The sequence below is a fragment of the Bacillus rossius genome, chromosome 3 (genome assembly GCF_032445375.1).
Source record: "Bacillus rossius redtenbacheri isolate Brsri chromosome 3, Brsri_v3, whole genome shotgun sequence".
NCBI lineage: Eukaryota > Metazoa > Arthropoda > Insecta > Phasmatodea > Bacillidae > Bacillus > Bacillus rossius.
Window position 1 is genome coordinate 104821354 of NC_086332.1, and position 20042 is coordinate 104841395.

Sequence of the window (20042 nt, forward strand, 5' to 3'; positions counted from 1 at the left end):
CTCCGTTTCTGTCTGAAACATGTAATGCATGGACTCAAATAATTTTTATTTTATCATTCATATTTACTATTCCCATAAGAAGAAATAGTGTGTGGTATTTTATGTTATTTAAGGTCACTCAACAATTATTTATTATAGTTAAACCAAAATAATTAATACAATGTTTGTGATCAGACAAACGGGAGTATAAAGTCAATTTAAATTGGTTTCCTGTTATTTTATAGTTTGTTTTGGTGCTGCTTTGTCTGTCTCTCACAGCGTTCTTCTAGAAAGTTGAGATTATCTCAGACAACCTGTTGCCTTGACCCCAAAATTAAAATTGTGTTTGAAATGTTGAAATATTTTCAATCGTGCTTGTGTGCACTTAAAAATAGGGCGTTGAAAACTATAGCAAATATCTAATCTAGCATTGTCGTTTGGTGTTAATGGATGGATTAGTTTTTTAAATTAATTAGTTCCACAAAATCATGGTCATTAGAAACGAATGAAGGGTGAAAAAATGGTTTGGAACAGCGATTACATACATAGGTAGGAACCAGTGCGGTTCTGTGGTAGGGATGATGGGATGAAACCCCTCCCCTTCTCTATATATACATATAGCTTATTTACATTGCATTCTTTTCTTCATTTAAGTTGTAATTTTTATCTTGTGTTTGTGTTTGAGATATTCCACTTCCAAAATCATTTACATGTTTGTCATTAATTTATTTTGCTGGATAGCCATTCAATGTTGGTCCTCTATAATACTCTTGTTGTAGCGGTTTTTTGAGCAAGGCTTACTGTGACGACAAAATAAATGCATTGGCGTCAATCCCGTATTCAGCTACGAGTTAATTACTAAGGATATTTACATCGTAAATAATTTGCACGGTAAGGTCCCTCTCTTCCTGTTAACATTAAGTGTTGCACAGAGCTTAAAATTTCTATCCATTATTTTGAAACTATTGAACATTCTGCTGTGGGGTCTTGCATTGAACAGCATTTATTAAATAGCATACATACTCGTATTTTTATATTTTTGCGTGTGTTAGTTTCTTTGATAATGCAATTAAAAAAAAAAGATTTACATGAGAGTTAAAATAATTTAAAATAGGTATTTTCGAAATGATTTTTAGGTAAGGAAAATCATATTCCAGAAAATTTAATTTTAATCAGGTAAGTAGATCAAACATTTAAACATTTCTCGTATGTCGCTTGCAATAACATCATAGCGTCGCAACCGATGGTCTCGAGGTGGCTCGCGGGGGGGGGGGGGGGGGGGGTGTTTCCTCCGGGCGCCAGATCTGGAGGAGCGTGCACTACTCGCCGTGGCGACTCCTAGCCGCGCGCGAGATATGGCTTAGATCGTGGTCTAGCGTGGGAAATACAGCATGGCCATAAAAATAATGCCACAGTTAATCAGTTTCAATAGTATCTTCTGTAAGCGTTGTAGAGTTTTGGTTCAAGGTCACAATTAAAGAGTAACGAAAACAGTTTTAGATAAGCGCTTGTGAGACTACTGCTTTGTTGTTTTCTCGCTTGCAGCGCCACCTACGCAAAATGGAGACTAATGCGTAAAGAGTTCTGAAATTTTATCAGAGTGATTCGGCAATTTCAGTTCAACGTATGTTTCATGTGGCAAAAACATCCGCCGATGGTACAGACAATTCGAAACGACCGGATGTGTTTGTAAAGGGAAAAGCGCGGGACGACCAAAAGTGTCTGTACAGGATGTCGTCCGTGGCAGAGCATCTTACCTGCGTAGTCATATAGTCCAGTCATCTTAGTAAGTTCACTTCGGAATTTGAGATACCCAGCTATAAACTCCTATAAACTTGTATTTTGACATCCTAAAGGTTGTATCAAAACCTACATATGGTAGGGTGTACGCGACTATTAAAATCTAAGGTCAAAGCTCACAAAAATCGATTTTTTGCACATGTTTTGCAAATATCTCTTTTCCTATGGGTGTTTCACTATTATCAGTATTGTAGAGGATTAAATTCCCTACAACTTTTGTTTCAAATTTTTTTTATACGTTGAATCGTTTTCGAGATAGAGGGTGGAGAGCGCGCTGTTAGAGCATCATTTAAGGTCATCCGGTAGTCCCGGTCAAAAACATGTCATATAAGGTTTATTAATTATTGATAAATACATAATTATTAATAATTTTCATTTCTTATTAACTATTACATTTTATTTAATAATTATTTTACTTACTTATCTATTTTTAATAAAGTATAAATTTATTTATAAACATATACCTGCCCGTGTAGTTATATAATTGTTAAGGAAAATATTTAAATTATATTTCAATTCTAATGCAATTTATATTAATAACTTCTTAAATAAAAAAGAAAGAATTACATTCTTAATTAATGTTTTTATTATAAAATATAATTCCATACATTTATGATTGTGGAAATTAAAAAAAAATTGAATAAAAATTACAAGAACTAAAACTTATAATTTTTATTATCTTCATCGACGTCTTCCAACCGCTGTAGTATTTCAAAGTCCTCTTATTTATCCTCTTTAACTACATTATTGTCCTAATTACCAGGTATAATTCCCAAAAAGTGTAATTTTTAACGTTATGAAAGGATTTAAGAGTTTAAGAGTTTACGGACTTTAAATAAGATGTACTTAATTATTTTCTTTTTAAAATGTAATTAGTGGAAATGAGAATATAATTAAAATGTAATTAAAGTTTGACCCTTAATTATTTTTTTATTTTTAGTGATAGGTTATAAGTGTTATTGAATATATATATATTTAATTAATGAAAAAATCATTAAATATAATGTAATAGTTAATAAGAAATGAAATTATTAATAATTATGTATTTATCAATAATTAATAAACTTTATATGGCATGTTTTTGACCGGGACTACCGGTTGACCTTAAATGATGCTCTAACCGCGCGCTCTTCGCCCTCTATATCGAAAACGATTCAACGTATAAAAAGTTTTGAAACAAAAGTTGTAGGGAATGTAATTCTCTACAATATTGATAAGTACAAACAGCGAAAAACCCATAGGAAACGAGATATTTGCAAAACATGTGCAAAAAATAGATTTTTGTGACCTTTTACCTTAGATTTTAATATTCGCGTACATTCTACCATATGTTGGTTTTGAGACAACTTTTAGGATGTCAAAATACAAGTTTATACGAGTTTATAGCTGGGTATCTCAAATTCCGAGGTACTTACCTAATTTTAACTAAGATGACTGGACTAATAAGAAGTCTGCATGTCTTGAACTTCAGTTGCCAAAGACGAACGTGTGGAAGAATTTAAGGACACGTTTACACATGCGTCCATACCGGTTAAAGTTGCTACATGCTTTAAAGCCAGATTACTGTGGTGTACGTTCTAACATTGCACTTCAAGTGTTTGGGCAGGAAGATGCCTTTCTTGATCGTTTGGTGTTCAGCGATGAGACAACTTTTCATCCAAGTTCGTATCTGGGGATGTGTGCCGTATAACTAAAGGTGTACATATTGAACATTTATAAGAATAAACTAGGTTAGTTTACCTTCAATTTGATTATGATTTGTTGTAAATAATCTAAGTTAAACTGTATTACCATTGAAACTGGGATATTATTTCATGTACATCCTGTACTGCCTGTCCGCAGAGTAGAGGAGATGGTGCGGTGTCGCCCTCAGACATGTTCCAATAGCCTAGAGTTCTGTTTGTGATTGGGAACCGGGCGGAAATGTCCAGAGTTTTTTAAACAAAAAGAAAATGAATTCATTAAGTGGCAAAAGTATTTGTTTGTGAATAACCTCCTCTTCGGAACCCAAATAAATTGAGCCGCTCACAGTTGTTTTTCGCACCGACTATCCCGCAGGCGACGAGGGCTTTGTGTTCCGAGGTGCCTTGCCAGTTTACTCCCCCGTACCCCGTACCCCGTACCCCCGCCGTCTTCAGACTCCTCTCCGCAACTCCGATAAAAGCTAATATAGCTTGTTGAAAGCGACACAGAATTTCGCGCATGTTTGGGTCTCGAGAAGTCGTGCACGCGATATTATTACGTAATCGGAAGACCTGTGTTCGTTCGTGCGTTCAAGGAAGGCGGCCTGAGGACGTGATGTCTCTCTGCGTGTGTTTCCAATATATATTTAATATGCCGAGAGCATAAGTCCTTTGGCACAAAGGTTCAATGGGTGCACCAGATTCACAGAAATTTATATGTTACACGTTTGCGCTTGACGAATGTACATTACTTTTATTGTATTGTTGAATTTTAGTCAATTTAACGACAAATATTATCACGCCCCAGCAAATTATTATGATCACCATGGACTCAAAAATTTTGACGTTCGCATTTTTTTTGAAGGTTATGTGTGTGTCACGATATGTTTTACTAGTGGGGAATACCAGGTTCGAAGGATAGCCAAAATGGTTTAGGTTATGTAATTTTTTTTTACAAATATTTACACATGTGTCTTGTTTCACTGCCTTGCTATACATCACAATTAATCTTTATAAAAATAACTCGGTCAAAAGTCTGTCCGAAAAGGAAAATTCTTTACTATTTACACGTATCACCGGATTCTTACTCGACAGTAACCCGCTCACTGCTCCCGGAACACTCTCTCACCACTACTCACTGCGCGCCGCGAAGCCTCGCTCGTCACCTCCCAGCCGAGCAGTCGTCGCCCACACTTCAGGCGTGGTTACACGTCACGCCGAACTACTTCAGGCGAACAGGTGTAAATAAACGTGTTGGTATAAAGTGTGTTCAACTCCAAAACAGATTGTCTACTGACATCGAATGAATGTGTCGTGGGCACTATTTATTTGAGAAAGTGTACCTCTGTTAGAGAACTACCGCGTCAGCGTCAATTTTAAAACAATTACATATTTATCTGTTGATCTACTATGCTGCAGTCGGTAAGATATTACACGAACTTGTGCAAGGAATAGTATCACTCCAGCTTGCGTTTTTAAAAAAGCCAGAATAGATATCGTTCTTAACTTCTTTGCCAACGTGTTTAGGTTGAATGAGGAATGGCCTCGAACGAAACATTTTCAGACTGTGTGTAACCGCACACAGAAGTCGAACATGTTTGCCGGGAGTAGGCGAGAAAGGATCTCGTAGCTATAAACATATTCCCTTCATCTGCAGCCCGGAAGTCGGCCGAGAATGGGCCCACGGGCGTGTGTCTGGGCGGGGAGCGGCCAGAGATCTCCGAGTGTGAGGACGAGACATGGCTGCGACCAGATGGGCAACAGGAGCTGGGAACCGAGGGTGTGTCTTTTACCGAAAGTATCTTTCAATTTCAAGGCTGCATCCAATGAGAAACCAGACGTGTAAGGATGTCCGAATTATTTCGACACTATCACACCTGGTGTATACACAAATAGACTAAATACTTTTTCGGCTGTCAATTGTTTATATGTAAAAAATAAATTCCACTCTTATTTTGAAGCATTTTAATTGTTTTTGCATGTTTAAGTTAATTATTTGCTAGTCATAGTCATGAATAAAAGAGTTAAGACAGCAGTTGGTTGGCTAAGCAACTGACTATCCTTAAATTTCTACTGAAATATAGCGCAACAAACCGCACCGAGTGGACTGTCTATCTCTGTAAAGTTCTTCTTGCAACAATGGTGCATTAATGTACAGCTCAAACTCTTTGTTTCTCTACTGGTGGGTGTTACGCTCTTAACTAATTGAGCATCGCCTTCTGCGAAAGAACCAGACAGCGAGGTGGCGCTGTGGCGACATACCTGTCAGGCATTTCGGAGGAGCCCCGTTTTTAATCCTAGTTCATACATTCCCTCACGTTTCCCTCATCCGCTCCGGTCAAATAGGCCATGACCATTTCCTTCCGCGGTGGTCCTGATCGACCTGTCAGTGATGGGCATATTTTATTCGTAAATACGAATACCAATGTGTTCGCAAAAAAAAAATATTTTCTATGAATACGAATATGAAGATATTTGTATTCACACGTGTAAATGAGAATATATTTGTATTTGCACGTGTGAATATTAGTATTCGCACATTAAAGAATATTCATATTCACATACTCGTATTCGCAAATATGTTCAAATATTTAAATTCGCGTATTCGTGTTCGTCTATCAGTGAATACGCGAATTTTCCACCTTCATTAATAATTACACTGTTTTCTGGAGCTGAAGACTATAATTTTGGATACTTCCCAACATCCTAGAGGAAAACGTATGGTTCACACTCGAACCGTTCACCCTCTCCATAAAATATACATTTTAAGAATTAAAAACAAATTAAATATTAAAAAAAAATCATACCTTTATCTCGTAGGCAAAAGTAAATTACACACATGTGACATAACAAAGTGTAGCATAAACTAAAATATTTTCTACAAAAGTTGAATTGAATCCGTGTTTAAAAAATATATAAATACGTGATAAAAAATTAAAAACCTCATGATTTTAAAACACAAGAAAAACAGTTTAACAGTTTAACTTTGCTGTAGTCTGTACCTTATGTTGCACGCATTATATTTTATTCATTCCTAGTGGGGAAACAGTTCGGAAAGGACTGCCCAATTAATTAAATACAGTTTTATTTATTAACTACTATTTACATCTTAAATTTCATAAAGAACCGAACAGTACAATTTCTATCCAAAAAAATAGTCTTACAACGATCAACCAAACATTAAAGGTACGGAAAACGCCCACTGGCGCTAAGCGAGGACAGAAGAGGCGCGATTTATTCCGCGGGGTTAAGTTCCACGTGGCTGAATGCGTGTTCGCCCACTGATGGCGAGGCGTGGCGAGGAGAAGAGAAGAGCCTCGCGAACAGTCTTGGGGGGCGAGCGAGCGGCGATTCGCGACCTCCTCGGCCTCCTTCGGCCACTTCCGGGGCTGTTCGGCCCTTGGCTGCGACATGCGCTACTACGTCCAGCAGTAGCCTCGAGCGGCGCGACTTCAACCGTCTCGGGGATTTTGGGTGGCGAGGTTGGTTCCCTCCCCCCACCCTGGCTTGAAAAGTACTGCTGTTGACCTGAAGAAGGAAGATGAAGATGGCGCAACGTCAGGCTGCCTTTCGCACCGAGAGCCAGCAGTTCGAGCCGGTTTACTGGCTCGTCTGCCCGCTTCTGTCTTAACTGTGGCTGCCTGGGCAGCTGTGGCTGGGCCGACGAGTGAAGTCACCCGCCCCTGGGGGCGCATGTGCCCCTGGCTAATAATAACCCAGGAGCTCCCAACTTAAATGCGGGCCGCAAGGCCCAAGCACCCAACTCCACCAAGGTTGATTTTTCAGCCCCTCCAACTCTTCTTACCTGGACCCTTCTTCCTCTTGTCCAGTAGTTACCTGCTTGCTTAATGCATGTCAATTGATCCCCGCATGAACCGGCCCAGGGTTTTCCCTGTGTCTATGCAGGTTTTACCTGGGCCACACTTAGCTAGCTTTTAAGCTAGGCGACCAATGGGGCGTCAGTCATGGCGCCAATTGCAGCCATGGCTGGCCAATAAACCCCAATAAGCACATGATGCACGCGCCCTTGTCCTGCATGGTTAAAAACCCGCATGGTAGAGTGTATAGGCTTCGGCCTGAGACACACTTAGGTCCTCCCCTAACCTGGACCCTCCCCTACACACTTAGAATTAACTTAGGCTAGGAAAAAAAAAAAAAAATTGCGCTACTACGTCAAGTGGTAAAACAAAGTCATAAAAGTATAATTTTGATGACGAACCACGACTCCGTGAAGTAATAAAAAAGCACATTTTTTATTTAGTGCAGTGGAGATATTTAATTCTAACAGGGAACTATTTTGATTCTTCAGGACATTCTTCATCTGTTCTCATCTAGTGCAGCTTTTTTTTTTTATAGAAGTGGCATGTAAGAGCACGAATGCTTCCGAATCTCGCAAGAAAGATGCAAGGTCATGCAGCAATTTTTTTTTCCAACCATACTTTATAAAATTTTCATAGAAATTAATAATATTTTTCACCATCGCTCAAAGATGAAATTCTTACTACAAACGATTCTAAAAGAAGATATAAACCTCAAATTCTAAAAGAAACACTAAACAAAGCTAGGAAAAACGAAACATACGACAGTAAAGGGTTCAGTTTAAGTCAGATACAGCATTGAACAAAAAACTAAATGTTAAATGTAGGAAAATTGTAAAAAAAAAAAAAAAAGATAACCTATATCAAGGTCCTAACTTCTTACATATCCAAATACTTTCTTTTTATTAAAACCCTAACTCAAAATCTAAACCAAAAAGATTATAAAGGTAAAAGGGATATTTGGCAATGGAAGTTGGTTTAGGGTTTAAACAAATTTAACCAGTGAGCTATCATTAAACTGAAGGTATTTGAATTTTATATTACATTTAAAATGTTCTGCCTTGGAATATTTATAGTGAAATTTCATGTTTATCTATTGCAGTGTAATAGCTATCAAATAATTTGCCCTTGCCTATCAGTTATGCTTTATAATGCAATGACGCACTTGATGTTTAGTTTTATTCTTGAATAACATATATTTTTATTGGAAAATGTAGCAATTTAATGTGGATTTGCTAAGATAATTAAATATCGTGTGTTTATATATTTTTGAAGGCACTGATGAATTAAAAATTTTATACGCGATTGTTTTTGTTTATGCTACATATTGTTATATCACATTTGTGAGTAACTTACTTTTGCCTAAGAAATAACGGTATAATATGTTTTTAGTTGATTGAAATTATTGATTTAATGTTTAATTAAGTTTTCACCGGCGGAGTGTGGACCATGACTTTCCTCTAGGATGTTGGGAAGTATCCAAAATTATGATCCAGAGCTCGATAGCAAAAAAGTGTAAATATTAATGAAGTTGGTAAAATCGCGTATTCACTAATAGACGAATACGGATACGCGAATTTGTATATTTGTACATATCCGCAGAAACGAATACGTGAATATGAATATTTTATCTATGTATTCGTATCCTCTAATATGCGAATACAGCTTTATTCGTATTCAAACCTGCAAATACTAATATATTCATATTCGTATTCATAGTTTTTTTTGCAAATATATTCATATTCGTATTTATGAATACCTACATGTACTTTCCGATAACTGCTCACTGTCGTTGGCGGATCCAGCCACGCCTGCGAGCTTGCGAACTCAGTGACCCGCCACTTCTCGGCAGCCGGGTGACACAGAACAACTGGGCTATCGCCCGCGCCTACTCGCTGTTCTGCCACGCTTATGTCTCATTATTTAATTTTAACTCCGTTTACAGCCCTGTCGTGTTTATGAGACAGAAGAATTGAAATCCTCACAGAGTAGTTAAGTACTATAAATTCGATGTGTTTTACGAACGTAAGAGTATACTAGTTATTATTCAAGTTACAAATGTTTAAATTGATGTAAACTAATTTTAATGAAGCAGATTTTACTATAAATAAAAACTATTTAAAAAAAATAGTAATCTGCGAACTTAAAACCCTTACTACACATTTTTAAGCTGTGGTCTAGCTTTCATCCTTAAAAGTAAATAAAATGAAAGTGAAGCCAGTGAAGTGGTACGGCCTGATAGGACAGTGGGGTGCACTTGTAAATATGCATACGCGACACTTGTCACTAAATTAATTATTGTTATTACACAGAAGCAGTTTTAACTCATTTGCAGTCATACGTTACCGAGTTGAAGCTATTATCTTGTTTCTGCTGTAGGTTGTAGATTTGTGGGTGCATGCCAGAGATTCTGTGTTCAAATTGTTTTGTTCTCATGGATGTTTGTGACGTTATATAGGTATTAGTGCACGAGTCGTGGTTTCGAGCGTCCACACAGGGTGTAATTATTGTCGTTATATACATACACGCCTAACATGTATTCTAGAGGTATCTGCTTCAGTGCCTAATGCATGAACTGGAGACTGTTTTTTCTTCTTCTATACACCGATATTTTTGTGCGTCCATTTCAGAGATCCTGACAAATGCAGTCTCTCATTGTACCTTGGTGTATGGTTGTGTTACGATAACGACTGTCCGCGCGTTCGTGTAAATTATGGAGATGTAAACTTTACTATACTGTTTGGAGAACTATTAAACTTTCCGCGTGTAATCTTGTACTCTTTGAGCTTGAATAAGCGAAAATCTCCCTACATAAGTTCACTAGAATCTTTGGAATTAAAGCTAGTTACTTACAGGTAATCGAATTACCCGTGTTATTCACTTTGATTTAGGCTCACGGGGGTTTATACAATATCCAAATACTGATGCTCAGTTAATCCTACCAACTATTCTGTTGAAGGAACGCACGTGGAAACTTCGCGTGTTGTTGAAACAGGAATACACGCAGGCGATTTTTTTTCCTAGCCTAAATTATTCTAAGTGTGTAAGGGGAGGGTCCAGGTTAGGGGAGGACCTAAGTGTGTCTCAGGCCGAAGCCTATACACTCTACCATGAGGGTTTTTAACCATGCAGGACAAGGGCGCGTGCATCATGTGCTAATTGGGGTTTACTGGCCAGTCATGGCTGCGATTGGCGCCATGGCTGACGCCCCATTGAACGTCTAACTTTAAAGCTAACTAATGTGACCCAGGTAAAACCTGCATAGACACAGGGAAAACCCTGGGCCGGGTCATGCGGGGATCAATTAACATGCATTAAGCAAGCAGGTAACTACTGGACAAGAGGGAAGAGGGTCCAGGTAAGAAAAGTTGGGTGAGGCTGAAAAATCAACCATGCAGGGGTTGGGTGCTTGGGCCTTGCGGCCTGCATTGTTGTGGTTGGGCACTCCTGGGTTATTATTAGCCAGGGGCGCATGCGCCCCCAGAGGCGGGCGACTTCACTCGTCAGCCCAGCCCAGCTGCCCAGGCAGCCACAGTTAAAACAGAAGTGGGCAGACGAGCCAGTAAACCGGCTCGAACTGCGGGCGCACGGGGTGCCAGGCAGCCTGGCGATGCGCCATCTTCATCTTCCTTCTTCCAGTCAACAGCCGATGACCTTTCACGCCAGGGTGGGGGAAAGTCTTCCGGGAGAATGAAGTATCTTTCGAGTCGGACCCTCTTGTCCTCCAAAATCCCCGGGACGGTTTCTGGTCGCGCCGCCCAGGGCTACCGCTGGCTCCAACAGGGCCCCAACTCTAAGGCACCGCCGTCTCTTCCTTCGGAGTTCCGGTGCGTTTCAGTTCCGTTGCGCGCGCAGCAGTCCACAGCTCCAGAACTTCCAGCCCGCAGTTCGTCTACACTTCGCATCCAGGGCACATCGAGCTCCCCTGCGGTGCCTTCGCCGACGGAACTGCTTCCTGCCACGCGCCGAGCTGCATTCAGGCTGCCTTCCACCCCGATAGCCGTGATAACGACTCCACCGGGCCGGCCAGTGGTCCGCGGACTGCTATTGGTTATCCACAGTCACTCCAACGAGATTGCAAGTCTCGGGCTGGGATCCCGTATCCGCCACCCGCGGGACGCGGTCGGTAGCAGTTGGCGCTGCTAGGCCGCCTCCAGTTAGCCCACAAATACCCAATAGGTCGCAGGGAACTCCCAGCCAACAGCCCGCGAGAGAGATGCGCGCGCCCCGAGAGACGACCGCCGACACACGCAGGCGAGGGCGAGGACTGGCGCGGACAGGCGCGGTCGTGACGCAACCTGGTGGCGAGGTTTCTGGGGCAGCTTCCCCACTTCCGAAGCGAAAAGAAAACAATAGATGGCACATTTATGGTGGCTGTGGCTGGTATTTAAACACTTTGAAGAACTATAGCTCAAAAATTTAATTTAAAAAAAAAATATGTTTTATATTTTGTTACTGTTTATTGTGGAACCACGGGCGCTGCTCCTCCACGAAAGTTTATATTCTGAAGGGGGAAAAAAGCCTCCCTTCCGTTAAAAAAATGAAATCGCCCTTGCTATACAGTCACCATCTCGAAAATAGGCGTACAAAGATAATGCGAAGAAAAAAAAAATAATTATTTTCCAAAGTAGTTTTTCACTCTCTGAACCCATATTTGTCAGAGTAGATTACTGTTTGTTCAGCAGAGGAGACTGTTTCCGCCTTGGCAACGTTTAAGCCCTGGAAACTGAGCGGCCGGGGAGGTTGATTGGTGGATCATGCAGTGCTACCAGGTAATACACGACTTGTAATGTTACTAGGTATCGGCATTGTAAGCAGGTTACTCTATTTTGGAGTTGTTATAAAACAATCTTGTAATTGCATAGTTTACATAAGAAACCACCCAAACCATATGTGTTTGTTTATAACAGGGTTCCCCAGGTAGGGAAAACTCAGGTAACTGAAAGGTGTCTTGAAAATCTGGAAAACACAGAGACATAGATTATAACTTAGTTACAAAACAGTATTAGTAATTTTTCATTCGCGGTACCTTAAAACAAGTAGGCCTATTTATGTATTTTAGTGTTTAAATTTGCGTGTCGTTAATTATTATTTTCTGATTTTACTAACATTCATGAAACATAATGGAAATAAACAAATTGGTATTAATTTCCAGCAAAATCAAATATTTGTATTATGCGCGGTTAAAATCAGTCGTGTATCTTTAAATGTTTGATCAAACGATATATTCATCTTCTCTTTCAGAGTGGCAGTGTTGGTCACGGTAAAAACGATAACCTTGCAAACTGCATGTTCTGCGGGAAAATATTTTGTATTTGATTGTGAATCTAGCGTATGCTTGTGTGGGCCTGTTATCTCGCCAGTCGGACCAATGGAAGTGGGAAACTGGGAGTCAGGCTGGAGCGAGGGTGTGCGGTATGAGCGCGGGCGGGTGACGCCAACTGCCGTGTGCTCGCTGGCTCGGGAGAGGGGCACGTATCGAACCCGCTCGCGGCTTCGCGACGAATGGCGGGCGAACCCTCGACTTTCGGCGGAGTTAGCTGCCGGGTGTAATTGAGCGGGGAATCACGCGAACAAACAGCAGCCCTCTGTCGGATTGGGGGGGGGGGGGGGGGGGTGTTTGGGGGAAGCAAAAGCCATCTCCGGGGCCGGAACTAAACACAAACTCGGCGCCCACGGAGAGGTCGCGGCCATTGTGCGGCGCGGCTGGAGCACTCCTCGTACTCGTACTCCTCGTGCCTCGCTCGCGATTAGCGGCGAGGCGAGCGACCGAGGGACTGTGCGGCGAGTGTGTGACTTGTCGTGACTGCGACACTCCAAAACACAACTTTACATATAATGTGTTTTAAGATTCGCGTTTCTGATGGCGTAATTTGTAAACATTTGGCGTGGGAGTGGCGGGGTGATGTGCTTGTTTCCTCACCCCACTGACCTTCCCCGGTCTTGCGTCGAACAGACTTCGTACCTCTCGTACCTCCTTCCACGTCGCTTCAGTAGTGCGTTCAACATACAGCTTTACCTTAGTGCGTCTCTGTTGGAGTAACTCGCCAGCAAACGCATGTTGTCATATTTTACGTCAGTCTTTGTAGTTCTTCCGGCAAATCGTTAGCCAATGTTGGAGACATGCGCACAAGACAGTAATCTGTCCGTAACATCCTGAATATAGGACCGAACATCACAAGTCTGGGACCGAACATCACAAGTCTGAGACCGAACGTAATAAGTTTGGGATCGACATCCTAATTTGGGATCAAAACAAGGAGAGAACTGTTGTCAGTTCGCGAACTGGTCGCAGCGTTGAGTGCGAGAAGTGACGCAAGCGCCTGTGTTTTAATTTACGTGTCTAGGACGAATAAAGAAATGAGAAGATGGCGACGTCGTTTGCCCGTTGATATCCTCCCGCGCGTGTCTTGAGTCTTGTTTGAGCTCTCGCATCATCTTCCGGAGGTAACCCGGATCGTGACCCAGAGACCTCCCGTGGCGCCGGTGTGTCGGCATCAAGTGGCTGGGAGCCTGGCGGCCCCTGAAGACCGTGTCCCATACCGAGAGCCTCTACCTCTTCGTGGTACCCCCGGACACACGTCCTTTCGCTTGTGTCTCGAGTATCCCCGCGGTAACCTGCTCTGCGGAGAATGCTTTAAACTGTGCTACCGTATGATCTGAAAGTTTTGAAAGTACTAAAATGTTGATTATTAAAGAAGTCTATAATGGACAATATGCTAAATGACAACCTTCTTAAGTCAATTATTCGCAGAGCTTGAGACGTATGCCTGCCCGAAAACATTTACTACGCATTTTTTTTATAGTTTAACCCGTTATTAATAAATATTTTTGCTTAATAAAGATAAAGTTATTTTTCCAGTGTGATTTGCCACCGAGTTTCTCCATTGTCTCTAGTACAATACATTGTGTGGCCGAATAACACCGTCTAATTGGTTCTACACTATTAGTGAATATGCTTACTCAAACATATGATTATCCCTAAGGGTGTACATCCCTATCCAGGTCACTATTTTATATTTACGTTCCAATTGATTTGCGGCTGAACTTTTACAAAAATAATATAGATAATACTTTTTGCATAATTAGATGGCAAAGTTGCATTTTTTTAAAAAAAAATTGTGTGGCCAAGGCGAATGAAATGAAATATAAAACCGGGAATTTTTAGGTTTAAAGTCAATTTTACTGGTTTCTATGTGATATGGTTAAATTTCTTTCAGAAAAAAAAATTAATTTACGTGACCTTTTAAAATCGTCAGAATTTTTATATTTGAAAAGGCTAAACAAAATTAAATTTTTTTCTGAAAGAATTTTAAACAATACCACGCAGTAGCCACCAGCATTGCCTTTAAAAATAAAAGTTTTCGGTTATTTGTGCTATTGGTTTTTTCTTGTTCATACTGCTAAAAATTATAAAAATCCAACTTTGCCAGCTAATCGTACAACAAGTATGCACTATATAGTTACGAATTATTATTAAAATGAAAAAAAATAATTCGTCTTGGGAAAAACTACTGGGTTGGAAAGGATACCCCTTTTAAAGATTTTATCACTACACAGTTTTATTGATTGCCAATATTAACACCACTAACAAATAATCTTCTAAAAATACCTTATAATAATTACACTTAAAGAAATGTCTATTCCCCAGTCACTCAGTTTTTACACACCGCACACCTCGCTGGACCTCACCTCTGGCGCAACTCTCGCCGCAGCACCTCGCGTGGGTCTCCGCCGCGGGACTCCGTCGCCGCACTCCGCCGCCGCCGTCGCACTTCCCTTCGCCGAGGTTCCGCTCGACGCCTCGCTCGGAACTTCGCTCGGGACTCTCGCCGCACCCGCGGCCTCTCGCCACTATCGCCGAGAACTACACTCGCTGAGGAACTCCGCCGCACCGCGACACTATCACGTAGACACTCGCCCCGGAACTCGCTCAGACACTCGCCGAGGAACTCGCCCCGGAACTCCGCCGCACCCGCGGCACTATCGCCCTGAAAACTCTGTCGCGGGAAAACTCCCGACTCAACTGACTGATTCCCCTCGGAGGCCGGCGTCCTGGCTTACATATCACAGGCGTCACTTCTAGAATTCACGAGCGCGGCTGGGACCAGTCACGTCATTCCGCGCCGACCCGACGGCAGAATTCTCTCGAAACACGCGTTGGCGGCTCGCGTAACTCCGCAGCTGTCAGGCGTCATGTTAACGTGTCAAAGGCAGAACGTCGCGCGGGGAGTGGTGGGCTGGAGGGAGGGGAAGCGGCGACCCTTGTAATCCACCTGGCGCGCGCGGCATGTCTCATTTTGCGGCGGCAGCGTTACGTCAGCCAGATCTGCATCTGCGCGCGCCGCGGCCCTGCTTACGTTCATAACAATATATATTTCATTTTGTTGCAGTTCGGCCACTCAAAACACCTACAAGTTTAACCGTGTAAAACGTAAGAATAAAATAAGGACCCTTAAAGTGGAGTTAAAGCACGTGTTAACATGAATATTACAGAAAATATTTTTCATAAAGCTGTAGGTGTCTGGATGTTGCCAAGAATTGCAGCCTTTGTTAACTACAAACTTGTTGCAGATATGAACCCCGAATTTTTACTGAAATTAATGATACAGAAACATAATTTATATTTCAGTGGTGGTTTAGTGTCCTACTTTTTTGCCCGGTGGTCTGACTGATAATCCAAAGAAACTTAATGCTTCTCCACACTGTGGAAGTGAAAAAATATTAAATAATTATCTTGCCCTGACACCCTCATTTGCGTTGCATGTAGTCTCGACGATTAGCTATGAGCTACAACCCAATCCTTAGCGTGATCAGTTAAATGCGATTATGTCTATCTAGTTTATATATGGAATAATAATTTTGACTAATTCAAATTGTTTGAATATTTTTTTAGAGATTTGGTATGCTACTCTGTAAATGGAGAATGTGTGAACTGGTCGTGTGTTGCTTGTATGCTATTATTTTTCTCGTGTTATACTCAAGTTTGTTTCATTCACGGGGAGGTCAAACCTGGGTTTTTCGCAAGTGGTAGACGTGGCGGACGTTGCCTTGAGGCGGTGTGGATTTTTGGACTCAGGCCAACACCCTTGTCCCCAGTCACTTCGATATCGACGAGGCGGCTAGTCCTGATTCACCCATTAAATTTTGTTTTTTAGATTACACAACTTAATCCGATGCAGGAACAACCACGCATGTCCCGTTAAGGGGAATACTGTTGCATGAAATACACCTGCGCAAATTTTCGCTTTACTAAAACATGAGTTACAATATTCTTAAGATTATAAACACGCATACTGTCACAGGATTGTATTGCACGGTAATTGTGTTCGAAAATGTAGCTATAAAGCCTTAGTTGGAATAAATCTAAAAAAATCCCTTTCGGCTTGGCCTACAGGAACATATATATTTCGAAGCTCATATTCATTTTGGAACGTTCTGAGAACTTCTGTACCATTCTAGATACTTTAGGAACATTCTGGAAACTTTATGTACGTATATGCTCTCAAATATTCCAATGGTTTCTATAGAAAAAATTCGCATTATAAATGTAGGGGGAAAAAAAGTCAAGTTTGTTTTCACTGCAGCCAGTATTTTCTTTGACTTTATAGAATTTCTCGAAAATAATGGCGTGGTTTGACGCATGCCCAGCGCAGGTGAGTGCTGTGCCGTGCCGCTACTGAAAACTCCCAATAAAATAATTTACCCATTTACACCTATGAACTAAGCATTAAAAATATGTATTCGTCTTTCGTGATAAGGGTTGCAGTTACCAATAAAAGTTCTAGACAAAGGATTTTGGTATTATAAAAAATATTAACTTTTTTGTGTACTAAGGGAGTTTTTTTCCTCCAGCCCATATTTTTCTACTCTTTGCAGCAATGATTGGTCGTATTAAAATTTGTTTCAGAAAACGTTTCAGATAATTTTATAAAAGTTTACAATAACCCAAAATAATTTGATCCTGCACCTACAAAGGGAATTAATTATACTTGCGAGGAATATAATAACTTAAACGGATGGAATATCATTAATACTACGAGAGATACATTAACCTTTCCCATGTCTACCCTCTTGGTCCGATTTCGTCCGTTAACAAACTCGACAGAGGTTTTTCATTTCTACAAATTATGTATCACTGTGTAAGTAATTTGTGCATGATTTCGGTAGTTATAATGTCCATAAATATTTAATGCATACACTATAATATACGAGGGTTGTCTGAAAAGTTTCCGACCTCAACATGAAGATGACAGCACTCGTCAACGAAAATTGGGGAATGTGTTTAGTCATGTTTAGGAATATATACTGTCAGAAATTTCAGCCATTTTGGACGAGAAGTTGTTGTTTAACCATCGTTTTCGTGAGTCCGTGCGCATATTTTTGTGAAAATGAAAAAATGTGTATCGAAGTGTCATTAAATATTTGTTTTTGAAAGGCAATACGCCTACGCTAATTGAAGACGAGTTGGACGGTGTGCACGGCGACTCTGCGCCATCATTTACCACAGGGATATTTCGGGCAGCTCAATTCAAACATGGCCACACCAGCTCGGGTGACAATAAACGTCTGCGACACCCAAAACCACGAAGGGAGAATCAGCTCCAAAAAATGCAAAGACTGTTCCTTTGGCCGGAGAAAAAATAGAGGTACTGTTTTCTAGGCTAGTCATGGAATTTTCTTAATAAATTATTTTGGAAAAAGAATAACATAACTACGCATCATTTATTGACAAGCTGAAGGCAGAAATTGCAGAAAAATGTCATATTTGCAGAAACAAAAAACATTGTTTCACCAGAACAATGCACCAGCTCACACCTCAGCGGTTGCCTTGGTGAAAATCTATGAACTGCGGTTTGAACTGCTTGACCACTCTCCTAACTCACCAGATCTAAACCCAAGTGACATGTTTTTTTGTTCCCTAGGCTGAAAGTTGCACTCAGAGGACAGACATTTTTGTCGAATTAGGAGGCGATCACCTTCGTAAACTACTATTATGCAGAGACTCACGCAAACAATTGTTAAAAAACAACTGCTCGTCCAAAATGCCTGAAATTTCAGACAGTATATTCCAAAACATGACTAAACCAAACACATTCCCATATTTTCGTTGACGAGTGCTGCCATCTTCATATTGAGGTCGGAAACTTTTCAGACAACCCTCGTATATCAAGTTTTGATTTGGCGGTTTTGGGTTTAGGAACCATGGAACAAAAAACTGAAGAAATTGTCTTATAGTTCTTATAGTTACAACCTAACCACTGCAATAGGTAGTCTTTCTTCGAAGTCTACCAGTCAATTATAACATTCATCTCTAGTCTACCGAATGATACTCCAGCATGATACTTGCCCAATTATGGGTAGTAATCAGCGAAGTTTAAGTTGGCTGAGCCTGTAAATGAAGTACCTACCCAGTCTTTCGAAGTTTCAGTCCAAATGTGGCGTTGCTCCAGCGTGTCCTCGTTTCCGCTTTCACGGACACACGGACACACAAAAGGATCGGGAAAACCTAATCACCGCAGTTTTCATCCGACCTGTCGTCAGATCTTGTGTACTTGAAAATAAAAATCCCCTTTGTTTTTTGTGCAGATTATTTTTTTCACCGTGCAGTAAAACAATGCCATCGGGCTGCTGAAAGGCTCTCGTGCGACGGCGACCGGCAGAGGGGGGTTTGTCGAGTGTCGGTGCGTCGTCTCGCTTCCAGCTCCGCCTGGACGCCCGGACAATCCGCCTTCGTGCGTCCTCGACTTACTTGCTTTTCTTTGTTCTTTTAGGTTAGGTTTGTAATATAAATACAATCCCTTACACATTTGTTCTCTACTTCCTCCTTTCCCCCGAGAGGGTAGGTGACGAACTAGCTTTTAGTTTTGTATATTAGGTGAGATGACTTTGAAAACTCTTAAAGAACCTGGAAATTAATATTGCCAGGAGTGTTTATCCTTTCATTAATAAAATCATAAGTTGGTCGCGATAACGATAGTTAAAATAACTCTTAAAACCTTGAAAATGCCGAATTACAGCAAAATTGTGTTCGAAATTTCACGTGCTAGCGACGAACGGATTTGTTCGGGACTGATCGAGGTTCAGTGATTCTTATGACAAGTTGCACTATTACAGTTCAGGCGTGATCTCGTTTCATAAACTGGTTTGATGACCACGCTTACTGTTGCACTTTTGTGTTCGTAGCGCTGAACGAAGATGGGTTTTTCAAGATGAACCGATAGTACGGGTTCAGGACAGTGATCTCGGATCGACACAGTGCGAGTAGACATGCCCGCAACGGGCTTTATGAAGGTTATTATTACATCAGGCTTAAATAAATGATTTACAGTATTTTAGATGATTCATAATGCATTTATGACAAATACTGCTTTTTTACTTTACAATCAATTACCACATGAAATACCTTTATTTTAAGTGTTTGAATGCTCGTTAATTTATTTGTTTAGTGCTTTAATTAAGCTTTTTTCTTTAATCGAAATAATTTTCCATTTTAAGTAGAGGCGGTTTATTTATATAAAAAAAAGTGCTCGTATTTCAGATTTCTTCGTTTTGTAACAACTTTAGAATACCAGTTTGTGTTTTCAGTCATAATAAATCAGCAGAGAAGAGGCAAGTGTTCGCACGCGCTGCCATCTTGTGGCGACCGCATCAACCTTTTGCTCGCCGTGTCACAATCGTTTGTAGCGACTTCATAACGTTCCATCCCACCAATAGAAACACATTTAACATTTCTTCGACACTGTTGCTGCTGGTTGCCGCA

The 20042-nt window shown here is 40.8% G+C and overlaps 1 protein-coding gene across 3 annotated transcripts in view; it reads left to right on the forward strand.

The window, feature by feature from the left end:
- LOC134531099 (RNA-binding protein 42) overlaps window positions 1-20042 on the forward strand; it is a 143706-nt gene that overhangs the window by 74220 nt on the left and 49444 nt on the right. The window lies entirely within an intron of this gene.